Source organism: Macrotis lagotis, chromosome X (genome assembly GCF_037893015.1).
Source record: "Macrotis lagotis isolate mMagLag1 chromosome X, bilby.v1.9.chrom.fasta, whole genome shotgun sequence".
Taxonomy (NCBI): Eukaryota; Metazoa; Chordata; class Mammalia; order Peramelemorphia; family Peramelidae; genus Macrotis; species Macrotis lagotis.
Genome location: NC_133666.1, coordinates 592,441,806 through 592,458,858, shown reverse-complemented (window position 1 = coordinate 592,458,858; position 17,053 = coordinate 592,441,806). Strand labels below are relative to the sequence as shown.

Genomic DNA, 17,053 nt, shown 5'->3' with positions numbered 1-17,053 from the left:
GAGTTTTCTGAGCAATTTACTATTTCCTTCTCCAGTTTATTTTGCAGTTAAGGAACTGAGGTAAAAAGGATTAGGTGACTGAGTCAGGGTCACACAGCAGGATTTTGAACTTGTGTCCTCCCAAATCCACACCATACACTCTAATCAATGAATCAACAAACTTCAGTAGATCAAACAATTTATAAAATCATAGACTCCCAATGGCAAAGGACTTCAGAAATTGAACTAAAAGAATCTCCAATCGTCAAGAGTTGGAAAAATCAAAGGGGTTATCTATTTCAATCCATTACTAAGTAAAAGTGCCTTCTATAACATATGGATAAATAATCATCCAGACCCTTTTCTTGAAGAATTCCCATCAAAGGATATCCTATCACCACCCCCAGGCAACTAATTACACTTCTGGATATCTATTATTTTAAAGAAAATTTTACTTGTATTGTTTACTACTCTACAGAAGTAGAATGTTTTGTTTAGCATTGGGTTTGTGGGATTGAAACTTTTTCTCTGGAATGTCAGGATATATCTATCAAAAATGAATTGGCTTCCGGGTGGCTAGGTGGCACAGCAGATAGAGCACTGGCCCTGGAGTCAGGAGGACCTAAGTTCAAATCCAACTTCAGACACTTAATAATTACCTTGCTCTGTGGCCTTGGGCAAGCCATTCAACCCCATTGCCTTGCAAAAACCTAAAAAAAAAAAAAAAAAATGAATTGGCTTCCTACCCATGTACCTACCCAGTTTAAGTTTTATAAAACATGTTCTTGACTGCTTTTGGTTCCTAGAACTGGTCTAGCTTATACCAGGGTCAGATCTGAGGATAGAGCTGCCCTAGAGTTCTATAAAAGGCGTGTATTTTTAGTCTTCCAAATGGATTCCTACCTGCTAATGATAGGCTTACAGTGAGGTCATCTGACCAAATAATACTGATTTGAAATCCCCTCTAAATATTCCTCCCAAATGGGCTTTTGATCTCGGCTTTGAAGTTAAAAATGAAGACTCTCACAGGGAGTATTTTCTTCTGTAAAGTGAGGCAGTTGAAATGTAAGCAAAAGATCACTTTGATTAAAAAAAAAAAATTAAAGTCCAGGAAAATAAATCAGTAAAGAAATATACCTCTCTCCTTCACTCAGAGAAGTAGATTATCAGGACAGACTACTGTATCCAATGTCAGACAAGATTTCTGGATCAGACATTTTCAATTAATAAGGGAGGGTTTAGTCAAGGATTAGGGTGAGAATAAAGACAAAGATATTAATAAAAATGAATTTTTAAAAAATAAGCTAAAAAGCGGTTATTGAACCAGAAAATCTCTAAGGTCTATTTCCAAGTTTCAAATTCCATGATTCCATATGGATGAAACTGAAAAGTTAAACTGGTCCATTCAAAACATCAAAGTCTTAGCAGACATATAGTCCAGTCTTCTATCTACCCAGCCCAGGACTCTTTCTGTGATAATACTAACACACAGTTACCTTGCTTTTCACTTAAATATTTTTTGAAGGTTCTTTATGAAAAGTAACCCATTATTATCCCTAATAGTTAGCTGATAAACTTACCCTTATAATTCTGACCAGTCTTAGGCCTATCCTCCTATAACCACACAAAGTAAATAAAATCTCTCTTGACAGACGTTCAGATCTCTACCCCCCCCAAAAAAAACCATGCACTCCAAATAATAGATTCTTAAAGCAATAAGGGCAGTTAGTGGGCACCGTGAATAGAGTGCCAGGACTGAGTCAGAAAGACTCTTCTTCCTGAGTTCAAACCTGACCTCAGACATTTATTAACTGTGTGACCCTGGACAAGACACTTTACCCTATTGGCCTCAGTTTCCTCACTTGTAAAATGAGCTGGAGAAGGATATGCTAAACCACTCCATTATTTTTGCCAAGAAAACTCCAAATTAGGTCATCAAGAGTCAGACACAACTGAAACAACTGAAAAACATCAATGTTTATTCACCGAAGCTGAAAGTGTCATGTCCTTTGTTTTCCAGAGTCTACTTGTAAATTTGTGGTCCTAGTCTATATATAATCTTATGAAGACTACCCTTGTCCTCTTCTTCTCCCAGGTAAACAAAGGTTGAAGAGATCCATAAAGTCCATTCCTAATACAGTTCCCAGGATGATAGGAATCCATGTGTTTTCTTTATGGAACTCAATATCATTGGTTCCCTGACCTTTTTCCCATATGATATTCTTTCCAGACTTCTGGAGATTGTAAACTCCTTGAGGGCAAGAGTTTTTGTTCTCATAGTTATACCCCCAAAGTGCAACACACAGCAGATGCTTAGAACATTTCTTGAATTGAACTGAACTCCCTTAATATCCCCTCCCCCCGGAAATAATTAAAATGAAGAAGAAAGAAGAAAAGAAGAATAGTTGGCATTAAATATTTTAAGGCTTTCCAAGTATTTTACATTTATCTTTTGATAAAGTTTCAAAAATATTCAGTTTGCTGGTATCCTACTTCAGGTCTTAGCCTTCAATGAATTCACCATGAAAGATGGATAATACTGAAAGAGATGTCAAGGATATCCATTAAACACGTATATAAATATGCAAGAAATGAGATAAATGCATTCATCAAGTTACTGAGGGAAACACAGTCATTCTTGGAAGCCAATAGATCAATAGATCAAGCTTCAATAGATCAATGAATTCATTCATAAAGTTATGTCCTCTACAAATATATACCAAAAGCCATGTATAAACCAACCTTCTCTTGCTAGACCCATCTTGATTATATTCATCCAAGATTCCTCCCCATATTCTAGTGGTTCCTAAAGGTGTTCCTCTGAATGTTTTTATGTGTTATTATTATGGAGTTTTTGTTTTGTTTTGTTTTTTACATTTCACAGAGTAAAGCATCTAGATTGTCCATCTGTTTATTACTCATTCTCAGGGTGGCTAGGTGGCGTAGTGGATAAAGCACCGGCCTTGGAGTCAGGAGTACCTGAATTCAAATCCAGCCTCAGACACTTAATGATTACGTAGCTGTGTGGCCTTGGGCAAGCCACTTAACCCCATTTGCCTTGCAAAAAACTTAAAAAGAAAAAAAAATAACCCATTCTCACACATGGACAGGCTATCCATTTCTCCAATCTCAGGCTTTCTCAATGGCATTTTATGCCACTTAACACTAGTATTTGTGCAGCAATATACATAGGTTATCTCATTTAGTCTTCACAACACCTCTGTGAAGGAGGTGATTTTTTTAAATTTTGCTTTCTATAATAATTCTTATTTTTTAATAAGCTTGAATCAGAAAATATATTTCTCTTATCCTTTATTATTATATTATGCTAATAAACAGATTTTTACAAATTTATTTTAATATTTTCTTTGCTTATTTACATTGGATTAGAACAAATTACTGAGTGGTGCAGTAGATAGGACACTAGACTCAGAGTCAGAAAGACCTAATTGCTAGCTGTGGAAATCTGAACAAATCATTTAATTTCTGATTGCCTCAGTTCCTCCTCTGTAAAATGGGAATAATAAGAGCACCTATCTCCCAGAGTTATTGTGAGGTTGAAATAATATATTTGGCAAAGTAACTGACACACAGTAACTACTAGATGACTCTTAGCTACTATTAATTATTATTTTATATATAGTCGTAAGTGAATAATGTAAATGTGAAAAAATATAACTAATTCTTAGAATTAATTTTTCACACTAAGCTTGTCCAAACCCTTCACTTTAGAAATGAGGAAACTGAGGATCATGGAATTAAAAGGACTTCCATTGAATCACTAAATGACTACCAGTTTATGGTATGGCAGAAAAGACTCTTATTTAGATAAAGATTGGAACAGATGGCCTCTGATGTAGACTCTTTCCAACTCTGTGATTCAGTGGTTGCCAAAGCACAATACCAGGCTCCCATAATCACTGTTAATTAAATTGAGTGAAAAAGAACTGTGCTTTCTGTTAAAAGAATGCATAGTAGGTACTCAATAATTGAATGATGTCATCTATGCTTTGTCCTCAAAGTGGACCAATGACATCACCATGTTGGGACCTAAGTACAATATGTTTGACTGTGGCTTATCAGTCCAATATGAGTTCAAAAGGTCAGGCACAAATTGCCCATTTGAACATTTGGGATGGAAATGTCTCTAGGTTTGTGCATCTCCTGTTTCCTCTGTCTTGATAAAATTCTACTTTGCCCATAGATCATAGCACTTTTTTTGATGCAGGCATTCTATTCAGGGCAGGCCTATGCCATCTTCTCCCAAAGTTCACAATTGATACTAAAGACAAGCTAACTGAATAGATTAGCTCTGACTGCAAAATTTCCACCATCTTCACAGAGCTCCTCCATGCAGTGACCACTCCAGAAAAATCTGTATCCAACTTAAACTTCAGTAAGCTGGCTTTGTCAGCTTTGTCTGCTATTTAGCATAAAATAGTAAAATGATAGATGATAGGTGATATTTTGACTTGCAAATGAATTGGATTTAAGTGAAGCAAAATTGCACAAAATCATTCTCTCTCTTCTGAGTCCTCTAAGTCCAGTGGCAAAACAAAATTCAAGATAATTGGTGATAGTCTGGTATCTTTATTGTCTAACCAAACTCTAAACACCCACAGTGTCTGCCTCTGATGCCCTCGTGGCATCAGAACAAATTTCACTCATCCCCCTATTTCATTGGGGAAATATTTACATACTTAGACATCCCCCTAATTCACCAACAGTTTTGAGATTCATCATTTACCCTCAACCTAGTTTAAGTACTTCTTCCTAGACGCTTTTACTGGGTGTGATCACTGCATTGGCTACAACTTCTTAGAGTCATAGGAAAGAGTTGGGTGACAAGTGGATATCAAAGGTGGGTAAGCAGTCCTTTTAAAAGGACTCAGCAGTCCTCATACTAGAAATGCTAGTACCACCCCACACACCTCAATTAATTGAATAGAACAAGCACCTAAGATGCAGAGACTCAAGGAAAAGATAGTCCAGTTAGATTTAGCAAACAAGACATAAGTGGATTCAAAACTAAACAACAAAATGGGCAGTGGACAATTGTCAGCTGACTAACATAAACATTAAGTTCTGCAAAACACTCAAGAAATTTGCTGCTCAATTGTCATGCATATTTTTATTACAAGAGACAGCTGGTTGTAAAGAACATAAGATCTATTTCCTCCATTATTCTAGACAGTTATTTATTTCCTCTACAAAAAAGAAATGTTGAATACACATGTAGTGAAGATTCTGTCCTGATTCTGGGAGGGTTTGAAGGGGGGGAAGGGGAAGGGGATTTTTGCTCCCAGCCATGTGTGATTCATTGCATTTGAAAATTATGAAGAATCTCCTTACTGGCCAGAAGCACCCCTCCTCCAACAAAGCCTCCATATGATTGACTAGAACCAGAAATGGAGCCCCATACACATACAAGACCACAATTACACATGAACATAGAAAACATAAATAAGAATCAATAACATAACTATTCTCTCTCTCTCTCTCTCACACACACACACACACACACACACACTCCTAGGAGAGTGCCACATAAAACACTGAAACATGATGCAGGTTGTGGGCATTTTACATTTCCCTTCATCTCTACACTAGCCACAAAATTCTCTCTAGGTTCAAGTCTTCTGGCAAGCCAGACAAAGGCTTGAACTCATCCTCCTTTCAGTGAATGTCATCTCCTCCAATGACTTATCATCATCATCTTCATCATCATCATCACCATCATTTATAGAGTAACTACCCTGTACCAGACACTGTGCTAAGTGTTTTACAAATATTAGCTCATTTGGTCCTCACAACTCTGGGAAGTTGGCATTATTATCCCCATTTTCCAGTTGTAGAAACTGAGACACATAGAAGTTAAGTGACCTGCACAGGGTCACACAGCTAGTAAGTGTCTGAGGCAGGATATGAACACAAGTCTTCCTGACTAGCTCCAGTGTTCTACCCACCGTGTCCCTGAGTTGCCCCTGATCAAGTAATCCTATAATTGGTATAAGGGACACCTATCACTTTCAGTCTTACTCAATATCTTAAAAGCATTATGAATCAATGATTTGTCAAAATGGATATTCCCATTCCTTACAAAGATGCACATACTTTAAGCAGATTGATTTTAAGAGTTGCTCTGACTACAGATTTTACCATCAATCTGAAAAGGACTCCTTTTGGATTTGATTATCCCAGACATGGAACCTGTCACTGGACTGCACAGCTTTTCAGTTTAGCAAGATTGATCCTAGAATGATTGAATCCTTTGACTGGAGAGCAGGGCCATAGACATCAGGGGCTCTATTTAAAGAGGGGGTCCAACACACACTTCTCCCCAGTTCCTACTAACTATACTGCTTTTGATCCTCTCAAACTTTGCCCCATTCCTGTACTATCTCCCCATACCCTCACCCTTCATCTCCTTATCTATTCAGCTTCTTTTTTGAGTCTTCTTTTTCTGTTAAACTGTAAGCTCCTTGAGGCAGGGACTATGTTTTTATTTCTATTTGTCTCCCCAGTGCTTAATCCAGGACCTAGCATAAAGTAAGTGTTTAACAAATGCCCATTGACTATGACTAGGAAGACAAAACAGAATTTGGACTCTAATGGCATGGTCTCCAAGGGCAAAGAGTCAGTTCTAAAGAATGATGAAACAAACATCAGAAGAGATTGGTGGAATTCTTCTCCTTTCAATAGGTGAAAATTCTGTAGCAGAGTATTTGAAGGAACTCAGTCTTCCCATAGTAGTTATGTTCTCTCTAAAGGATTCACTGTACATTCAAGTCCCTTTAGAGTATGGATTCTTTCTTCAAATTCTTAATCCTGGTCAGGAGAAGATTCTAGGAATACAGATGAAAAATCAATTATAATCATTCAATCAATAACCAACATAGAATCATGCCTTTTACATCTTTTTCATAAAACCACTGAGAAAATTTGGGGGTTTTTTTTGAGTAAGTACAAGGAATCTGGTTTCCTTTTTCCTTTTCATGAGGTAGGGGGCTAGTAGGGGAAGAAAAAACATTTTTGTTAACCTTTCTTAAAACAGAAGTGAGGAGTACTGCAGATACAGAAAGATATCTTCATTTTACTGTCTTATTCATTTGACTTGATTGTTTTTCTTTTTTTTAAAAAGATATCTCAGGGGTGGCTAGGTGGCGTAGTGGATAAAGCACTGGCCTTGGAGTCAGGAGTACCTGGGTTCAAATCCAGTCACAGACACTTAATAATTACCTAGCTGTGTGGCCTTGGACAAGCCACTTAACCCCATTTGCCTTGCAAAAAAAAAAAAAAGATATCTCTCATGGAGTGGGAGTAAACTACAAAAGCTCATAGTGTTAAAAAAAAATGTATCTATCCACAAATATTATTTGATTCTTTCTTTGTCCCCCAAACAGTATTCCAATAGACCGGAGTTGGATGCAAGAAAAGTAAAACAATCTCTTTCCTTAATAATTCTTTGGGAAACAAGGCTTAGGTGCACAAAATTAAGAAAATACCACAGACTCTTGTGTCTTTAGACTCTAAGCTAAAAAATAACAATGATGATGACCTCAGTGTTTTAATGGATGACAAATTCAATAGTGTAAGCAGTGTGTTGTGGGAGTCAAAATGATACATGACCTTGGACTGTATTAAGAGTTTCATGTTGGGGCAGCTAGGTGGCACAGTGAATAGAGCACCAACTCTGGAGTCAGGAGGTCTTGAGTTCAAATCCTACCTCAGACACTTACTAATTACCTAGTTGTGTGACCTTGGGAAATCATCTGACCCCATTTCCTTTCCAAAAAAAAACAACTAAAAAAAAGATTTTCATGTTGTTGTTCAGTCATTTTTCAGTCATGTCCAACTCTTCATGACCTCATTTGGAGTTTCCTTGACAAAGATACTGGAGTGGTCTGTCATTTCCTTCTCCAGCTCATTTTACAGAGGAAACTAAGGTTAAACAGGATAAGTGACTTGCCCAGGGTCACCTGGCTGGGGCTGGATTTGAACTCAATTCTTCCTGACTCCAGGCCCAGTCCCATTCTACTCTGTCTTTATCAAGCTTCATCCACAGTACTGAGTTCAGTTCTGGAAGCCATGGTTTAAGAAGGACAATTGATAGCTAGAGAGTGTTCAGAGAAGGGCAATCAGGTTAGTGAGGTGCTTTAAGCAGATGACGTATGAGATCATCTCCAAAGGGACTAAGCTGATGCTTGAACCCAGATCTCCTGACTCCAGTTTAGGGGCTATAACACATTTACCACTGTGTCAGATAAATTAACATTCTCACAAAATAACTGACCTTCCCCAATCTCAAGAAAGGAAAAGACATTTAAATGAGCTATGACTGGAATGCCCTCCTAGTTCCTCACAGATACAGAGTACTGAGGGAAGGGAACTTTATCTATGGGGAGGTTTTCAATTTGATTTTGAACTTTTCCAGATCCCAGAAAAGTTGTAAACAGTGTTTCTCAACCAAGCAAAAAGTCCATGAAAAGGAAGATTCCCCAACTACCTTGTATTTAACATCATATATTTCTTTGTACTTAATTTATTCATATTTAGTCTATACAAATTAAATAAATGTGAATTTTTCCAATTGTAAACATGTGTGCCTATATGTACATGTAAGTATACACATAAATGTATATTGTATGTCCTATATTCTGCTTATATACATATATATGTACATGTTTATTAGGCATGTATGTATCACTGTCTCCTTGTCAGAATATAAGCTTTTATGAATTGTTTTATTCTTTTTACTTATGTCCCCTGGACTTAGAACAGTCTTTGACACACTGTAGGCACTTAATAAATACTTGTTGCTTAATTAATAAGATTGATTAAGATCGACACAACATAGGTTGGCCGAACTAGTGTCCTCTACAAAGACTGACCCAGTTGCATTACTATGCCCTAGTACTTAGGAGATCCAGACCTGGGAACCAGACTGCTGGTATTTTCCTCCCCCTCCTAGAAGATGAGATAATGAAGGTAGAGGCTTCATTATGTGACAGTGTCCCACACCCTGGGATCTGACCTAGATAGAAAGGTAAGAACCAATAGTTTCCCCACCCGGAAACATCTAGTTTTGACCTGTAATACCCAAAGAAAGCCAAGTCCACCCACTTTCCAAGTTAAAAAAAACAACACAGAAATCTCCCTGACTGAAAGAGGGAAGAATGATAGACTTGTAAAAGGATGCTAACTATACTTCCCTAATTTCTAGAAAGCAATAAGAGAGAAACCTTCCCATTCATTGCTTCCTCCTGGACTGGAGAGGAAGAGACTAAAGCAATTCTGACCCTACCAAGTCTTAGGTATGCAGTCTTTCACCCCAGGCATCTCAAACCAGACAAATGTGACACTGAGGAAATCACACAGTTGTCATCCATTGGTAACCAGTCAGCCTTGTTTTTTGTTGTTATGTTATATTGATGACAAGGGTTTAGATATTAATGTCACTTATAAACACTATCCCCGACACCATGGCACCCATAGAAACCTGGAGTACTGAAGAAAAAGAATGAGCAAAACATCCAGGTAGAGCAGCCAACATTAAGAGTATAGGCAATAATCTGTACCTACAGGTCATCTCCTCTGGAATCCTAGGTTCAAAGCCACCTTCTGTCACTTTCTCACCTTGGAATGTCATTTAAACTCTGGGCCCCAGTTTCCTTACCCGTGAAATGGAGATGTTAACCCCTCGGGTCTCCAGCTCTACATCCAGGCTCTCATATTTGATAACTTCACACAGATGTGGAGCTAGAAGGGAGCTCAAATCCAAACCTTTGCTTTACAGATGAGGATCCTGAGGCAAAAGGGAATAAATGACTGCGCATCACCTGAATTCTGATGTCTCATCGGATTCTTCGTCTTCACTTTATTGTCATCACTTTGCATATTACTGTTCCGGTTTCACTTTCTTTATTCGGTATCATTTTATAAAAATTTTCCCATGTTATTCTGAATACTTCCTAATTTTTTTAAAAGGTCTATGATTTCATAGACTCAGGGAGATCCTGTGCAGAAACCATCGCTACCAATTGCCTGAAGCAATGCAATGCAATGCAATCAAGTGACTTGTTAAGAGTCTCACAAATCCTAATGTTCAAGGTGAGATATGTTTCTATGGTATAATTAAAAGAAGACTGGATCTGAAGTTAGATGACCTAAGTTCAAATTCTTGATTCACAGGACTATAGGTCCATAGATCTGGGGCTAAATGAAACTATTCAGTCGAACCCCTTCCATTTGCACATGAGGAATTTGGGACCTAGGAAGATTTACTGACTTGCCCCCCAAGAGGTCACCTAGGTAGTAGATATCAGAGGCACCTCTACTTGAGTAATGTGAGGAATGTAGGGCATTGTTAGTCTTCACAGGGTGGAGGGGGGGTCCCTAGGGAATCCATTACAAAGGGGGAATGACCCAGCCAATCACAAAACTGGGAGAGCTTTCCTAATCCCATTCCAGAAATGATAAACCCAAGATTAGAAGAACCCAGTTCTCAACAGTCAAGAGTGACCTAGAGATCTTGACCTAATTTAACTGAGTTTGCACAATTAGGTAATTGAATATTATCCCATACACCCCCTGTGACGATTGAGGTTCATCAGCATATCATGTGTCCTATGATGGGGGGAGGATCATGTTAGGGACATATCATGAGATGGGCAGACCTCTTAGATTGTAGCTCAAACTCGGAGAGCCTATAAAAATCCAAGAGGGAGGGGAAAGAGTTTCTGAAGACTATAAATTACCTGATGTTCAAATGCTACCTCATGCCTCATGCAGGGTGAGATGCCCATATCCTGGAGGAAATTCATGAATAAAATCTCCAATTTTTCTCTCACTCCAGTAAGTTTTTCTTTCATTCATTTATAACAAGTAATCTCAATGTCCTCATTGGAAAAAATGAAAGGGCTAAACTAGATAACTCTGAAAGTCCCTTTATAAATCACTGATTCTATAATCCTTAGGCAAGGTATCTCCCTCCCCTCTTTGAGTCCCAGAGTTTCATAAGTTCTTTTTTTTTTTTTTAGGTTTTTGCTAGGCAATGGGGTTAAGTGGTTTGCCCAAGGCCACACAGCTACGTAATTATTAAGTGTCTGAGACCGGATTTGAACCCAGGTACTACTGACTCCAGGGCCGGTGTTTTATCCACTAGAGCCACTAGCCACCCCCCAGTTTTATAAGTTCTAAAATGAGTTTTAGATTTGGTGATTCAGTTCTAACATTGTAGGATTCTGGGTGACTATGCTAATAAAGAAAAACATTTCAAAAAGTTTAATGAGGGGAAAAAAAACAGAGGAAAAGAAAATTATAAATGAGAAAGAAAAAGGAGAAGTTGAGGAGGATACTTAACAATTTATTAAATGCCTTCCATGTGGCAGGCACTAGAAATACAATGGGAAATATAGAAAAGTCCTTGTCTTCAATGTTTTTACATCCTATAGAGGGAGACAATGTGTACATTTACCTTTATATACAAAATAAAAATAAGTGCAAGGCAATTTGAGTTGGGAAGGCTTCAGGTAGAAGAGATGGATCATGAGTTGTGTTTTGAAGAAAATAAGAGATTCAAAATGATTAGAAGAAAAGAAAATTCATTCCAGGCATGGTTTACACTCAGTGCCATGTCACGGGGACAAGATGTGGAATACTGAATGTGAGAAACAAGAAGACCATTTTGACTGGGTTACAGAGAATGTGAAAGGGAATCATGTAAGAACCAAATTGGAAAGGGAGATGGTGGAGGGCTTTGAATACAGCCCAGGACTGTGTATTTGATTGACAAATGTGGGTTTCAGAAAAACCACTGGGACAACAGCTTGGACGATGGACTGGAATGGGGAAAGACTTGAGGAAGAGAGCAAATGGGAATGAAGTCCTGAGGGTAGCTGGATAGCACAGTGGATAGAGTGTTAGACTTAGAAAATCTGAGCTTTTTAATCTCTCTCAGTCTCAGTTTCCTTATCTGTAAAACAGGAATAAAATCACATCTACTTCATTTATTTGTTATGAGAATGAAATGAGACTATATAAAGCAAAACATTATGAGAGTACTTTAAAACAGTGTTTTGATTAGATCAGTGGAAAAGGAGGAAAAGTGGGGATAAGATGGAAAAAAGAAGATAAGAGGATGTAACATATAAATATAGCATGTTCAGGAATCCAAAAAGCTTTTATCACAAGAGATCTATGAAGCAAGAATTGAGGGTGATATTATTCCTGAGATATAGATGTGGAAATGTGTTCAGAGAACTCCAGTGATTTGCCCAGGATTTCATGATTAACAAATATCTAAGCCAACTTGCAGACCCAGGGCCTTCTGACTCCAAAAAAAAAAGGGAAGAAAAGGGGAAAGAAAGAAAGGAAGTTAATAAGAGGGAGCATAGAGCCTGTGTAATCCACAGCCACTGAAAAAAATAAAAAGTTAGCAGGGATTGCTTTAACCTTAGGCTTTGCCAACTTGCTTTTGCCAAGGGGGCTAATTCAACCCACATGACTATCCATGCTGCACTTGTAATAATTCAGGGCTCTGAGCTGAACAACACTATTCCAAAATGACAAACTAGGCATTGGGTTTCCTGACCTGGAAATCATACTAACACACTCCATGTGCTGCAAGCAAATCACAAAACAGAAATGACTAAGGGAATAGCTGCTACTATTGGGGGGGTGGCATTCCCCTGGGAGTGGCAGTTCAAATTCTATCATTGACCCCATAGATCAGAAAGTCCACTTTAAGTGGGCAAGAATCACACTCAATCACTCAGTACTTCCTACTTCTGAAGACAAATTTCCTAGTATCCATGGTCCTTAATGCACTCAGTTTCTTATTAGCAATCCTATTTCTGTTGGGTACGCTGAAAGAAAGGGGCTGGGGACGTTTGCAAAGAATTTAGAATTGTCCTATAGAGAAATGAATTGCCTTAGGAGGTAAGGAGTTCCCCAACAATGTAGATCTTTGATCAGAAACTGGATGATTTATTTAGGTTATTGTTGGGGGGATTTCTATTCAGTTACATGTTGAACTAGATAAATCTTGAAATCTCTTTTCTAGCTGAAATTCTATGATCTCCCTGTTGATGGAATATTTGTAACTTGCTTAGCTCCTGCCCAGGTTTTTGAAAGGTAAGGTGACTCCTTGCTCTGCCTGTGTCCCCATCTGACATGGATCGAGGATATGGAATTGGCTGACAAGGCTGTACTGGTCTCTCTTGAGTGAAGTCATAGCTAAAAAAGAACTCCTGACATGGATGAGCAGAAATAGTCACTTCCTTGAGTATTCCTCTACCAAACACGGAAAAGGAAAAGGAAATATTCCTGCAGATTTATACAGGGGTGCTCTCCAGGGAGTCAACTTAGACTGGAGAGGAGCCTAGATTCCATGACCCCTCCCAAACCAACAGATAGATCTGTAAAGTCAAATCCTGCAGTGCATTGAAAACAGGATATAAAACAATGTGATCTAATACACACAAATGATATAAATACAGTATAGTATGATGGCTAGAGCAGAAAGCAGAAATTAAAAGACCTGATAGTGCCTGGAAGAGACTGAGTTTAATAAATGTTTATGTTTCATCTCTCATGGCTCAAATACCTCCCTTGCTTCTTCCCTTCCTCTCTTCCTCTGTTCTTTATCAACATGTCAGGTGCTAGGACTTTCATGTTAGAAAGAATTCTCACACACACACACACACACACACACACACACACACACACACACACACATACAGTGATTTTCTATTTAATTTATACACTCTTATTCTGTTGATTAGAAGTGTTCCAAAAGTTGACCAAAAACTCAACTCTCCTCATTACAGTTCCTCTGATCAAAATCAACAGACCAGATCTGTGATTTCTTTATAATCAGGAATTCCAAATGAAAAAGTTCTTTCAATTATGCAACTCTAGAGCACCAAGAAGTACCCAATCTCACAAAGCCAGTCTGCATTGAAGACAGGACTTCAATTCAGATCTTTCTGGCTCTGAGACCAACTCTATCCACTACTATGCCACATTTTCTTTCAACATCTGCAGGCTTCTGTAAAATGTGGAATGTTGGACTAAGCAATCTCTAAAATTCCATCCAACCCCCCCAAAACAGGTTCTCTGATCTTTGATGATAGTCTAATATACTTTTCAAAACCCAATTCAAACCCTATCTTCTTCCCAAAGTCTATCCGGCAGACTTCAATTCAAATGAGCCTCCCCTTCCCCTAAACTCACAAGGCCTCTCTATTTTGCATCTTTGTATGCTGGGAAGAGACCTGACAAGAGATTCAGATGATCTAGACTCCAGACCTGGCTCCAATGCTTCCTAGGTGTAGGGTAAGGAACTTAGCTTTTCTAGTTTCCTCATCAGGGAAATGGGGGTGATAATATGTAAACTAGCTAAATCACAGGGTTGTTCCCTTTACAAGGAAAGAAAGTCCTTTACATACCTTAAAAGACTTTAGAATTCTAATGCTTCTTTGCATTTCTAGAAGATTATTTGATATTTCCTTTTGATTCTCCTAATTTCCGTCAGGAGCTGAAGTTGAAGGTTATCCCCTTGACAACATGGGGGTTTTTTTGTTTGTTTGAAACAATAAAAATCCATATTGGATTTTCTTTCTTCTTCAAAAGCTGAAAGATTCATCTAACTTCTACTAAATTCAGGACTTGATCCTAAGAAATTCACTGAGGAAGGAAACCTGGATTTAGAATCATGGGCCCTGAGTATGAATCCTGACTGTCATTTATTTTTTATGTGACATTGGAAAAGTGATTTAATTTTTGTAGTCCTACATTAACTCATCTGTGAAATGACAGAAACAGAATCTTAGCTCTAAATATCAGACATGCTCAGGGGTACCAAAGAAAGGGTGCTAAAACAAAAAACTGGGGGCAGGAAGATGAAGTGGGACTTAGGGGTGTAATGGATTTCCCATGGAATTGATGATGGCTGTTATGACTTCTCCATACCATGAAATCATCTCACCTCTTCACTTTCTCCCTCAAATTTTCCTTTTTGTAACTCATTTCTACTGGCTGTCCTATGAACTTTCCCTCCCACACATCCTCCCCACTATCAGAGTGTTGTTATTAAAGAAACCTCCAAAGCAGATGTTTGATGCCTTTCCTGTCTTCTTACACAAGCCCCTACCCCCAAGGACTTCAAAGCCCTGGTTCTTCCGTGCTGAATTCAGTTTTTTTGCTTTGTTGTATTTTTTTTTTTGAGGCAATGGGGTTGAAAGATTTGCCACAGGTCACATGAATAGTAAGTGTCTGAGCCTGGATTTGAACTTAGATCCTCCTGACTCTAGGGCCAGTTGCTCTGTCCACTGCACCAGCTAATTGCCCCCTATATATTCAGTTTAAAAAAGAAATAGGAGGAGGAGAAGAAGGAGGAGAATCCCCTTCACCTTGGGTCTTTACTACACCTTTGGGGATATGTACACATGTTCCTTGGGCAACAGAAAATGATTTAGTAAATTAAAGGCATCATAGTCTGGGAGTCAAGAAACTTGAGTTTGAATCCCAACTCTGATACTTTCTACTTATTTGGCTTGGGCAAGTTCCTTTCTTCTTTTAAGGACCTTCCTCTTTAAAATGAGAAGAAAGTGCTAGAAATTCTCTCAGAGGTCTCTTCCAATTCTAGAGAGTCTGCAATCCATTTTTTAGGACCTGAATCCTAGTCCTGTCTCCACAACTGACTAATAATGGGATTCCAGATGAGTCACTGCCATTTCCCTCTCTGGATCATTACAATGTGGACTCTTAAGGTCAATTTTTTACATTCTGTGATTCTATCTCCCCCCAGAGAAGATGTTAGAGGAGAAACTCTCTCATAGTGAGCTTTATATCAAATCAAAGAAAATTAGAAAAGGGAAAGAGAAAGAAGGGGAAGAAAAGTAGAGGGGAAGAGAAGGGACTACAAGAAAGGGGAAAGAGACATAAGGAAGAAAAAGAAAAAGGGAGTGGAGAGAGGGAAATAGTGAGAAGGAAGGAAAGAAGGAAAGACGGAAAGAGAAGAAAAAGGCAGGGAGGAAGGAAGGAAAGAAAGAAGGGAGGGAGAGAAGAAGGAAGAGAGGAGGAGGAGGAAAGGAAGGAGAGAAGAAGAGAAAAAAGGGAGGAAGCAAGGGAGGGAAGGAAGGACAGAAGGAAGGGAAGAAAGGCTTTATTAAATTCTCATTATGGTACCAAGCACTGTGATAGACTTGTGGGATAATCATAGAGACATGACAGAAGCTAAGCCCTCATGATCCTCCATCTATTCAGAAGGGATAGATTTATTGATTCCCATCTCATACAAATCCATCTGAGCAGTCAGAGGAATAAATTAGTAGGGTGGCTAGGGAATGGAGGACAAGAAAGAGGGGAAAGAGAAAAGAGAGGGGAAAGAGGAGAGAGGGAGTCAGTGGATTTCATGCAGAGACATGGCTTTTTTACTTAGAAAGGAAAAAAAATTTCACTTAGTTTAGCAGTTAGGCCTGCTACTCTCCATTTACTAAAACAATATGATCTGTATCTGATCTATCAATCTGGTGGGTTTTCCCATGTTCCTAACTATTTGGAGTTCAAATATTACTGAAGATGAGTTAAGGAGGGGATTTTCCCAGCCTGTAGACAGATTCAGGTTCACAGGTAGTGTTGCTTGCACAGAGACAACCATTTTTTTTTTTTACATTAAGCTACCTCGGGGTGGGGGGGTAGATAGGAAAGAAGATTGGCAGGGAAATCTGGTGAGAAGTCTGAAGTCAGGATTGGCAGGACAGGAAGATAACACTAGCTTTAAATTTGATTCTATTATTTTTAAGTAAAGTATTTCCCTTATTAATCCTGGTTTGGGAGTTTCCCAAATAGATAAATTGAAAATGGATCTCTTATCCAAGCAGAAAACTCACATAAAGACAGATGGAGGCAACATGGTCAGCTGATCACAGAGCACCCCTGCAAGAAGTGGTTCAGAAGTATTACTGTGCCCTGGTATCCTAGGAGACCCAAGACAGGGAGCAGTATTTTCCTCCCCATCTAACAGATGAGGTTGACCTTGAAGTTAATAGACATGACAGACAAGACAGAC

The 17,053-nt window shown here is 38.5% G+C and overlaps 2 long non-coding RNA genes across 2 annotated transcripts in view; one reads left to right on the top strand and one right to left on the bottom strand.

Moving 5' to 3' along the window:
• Positions 1-697: 697 nt before the first annotated feature.
• The window catches only part of LOC141498765 (uncharacterized), a 38,606-nt gene continuing 22,250 nt past the window's right edge, over positions 698-17,053 (bottom strand). Inside the window, exon 4 of the long non-coding RNA XR_012471700.1 lies at positions 698-6,824. This is a non-coding gene — a long non-coding RNA (uncharacterized LOC141498765). The remainder of the gene's footprint in view (positions 6,825-17,053) is intronic.
• LOC141498766 (uncharacterized) lies at positions 6,692-10,004 on the top strand. The gene is made up of 3 exons (XR_012471701.1): positions 6,692-6,938; positions 8,894-9,025; positions 9,776-10,004. It is a non-coding gene; the product is annotated as an uncharacterized LOC141498766 (long non-coding RNA).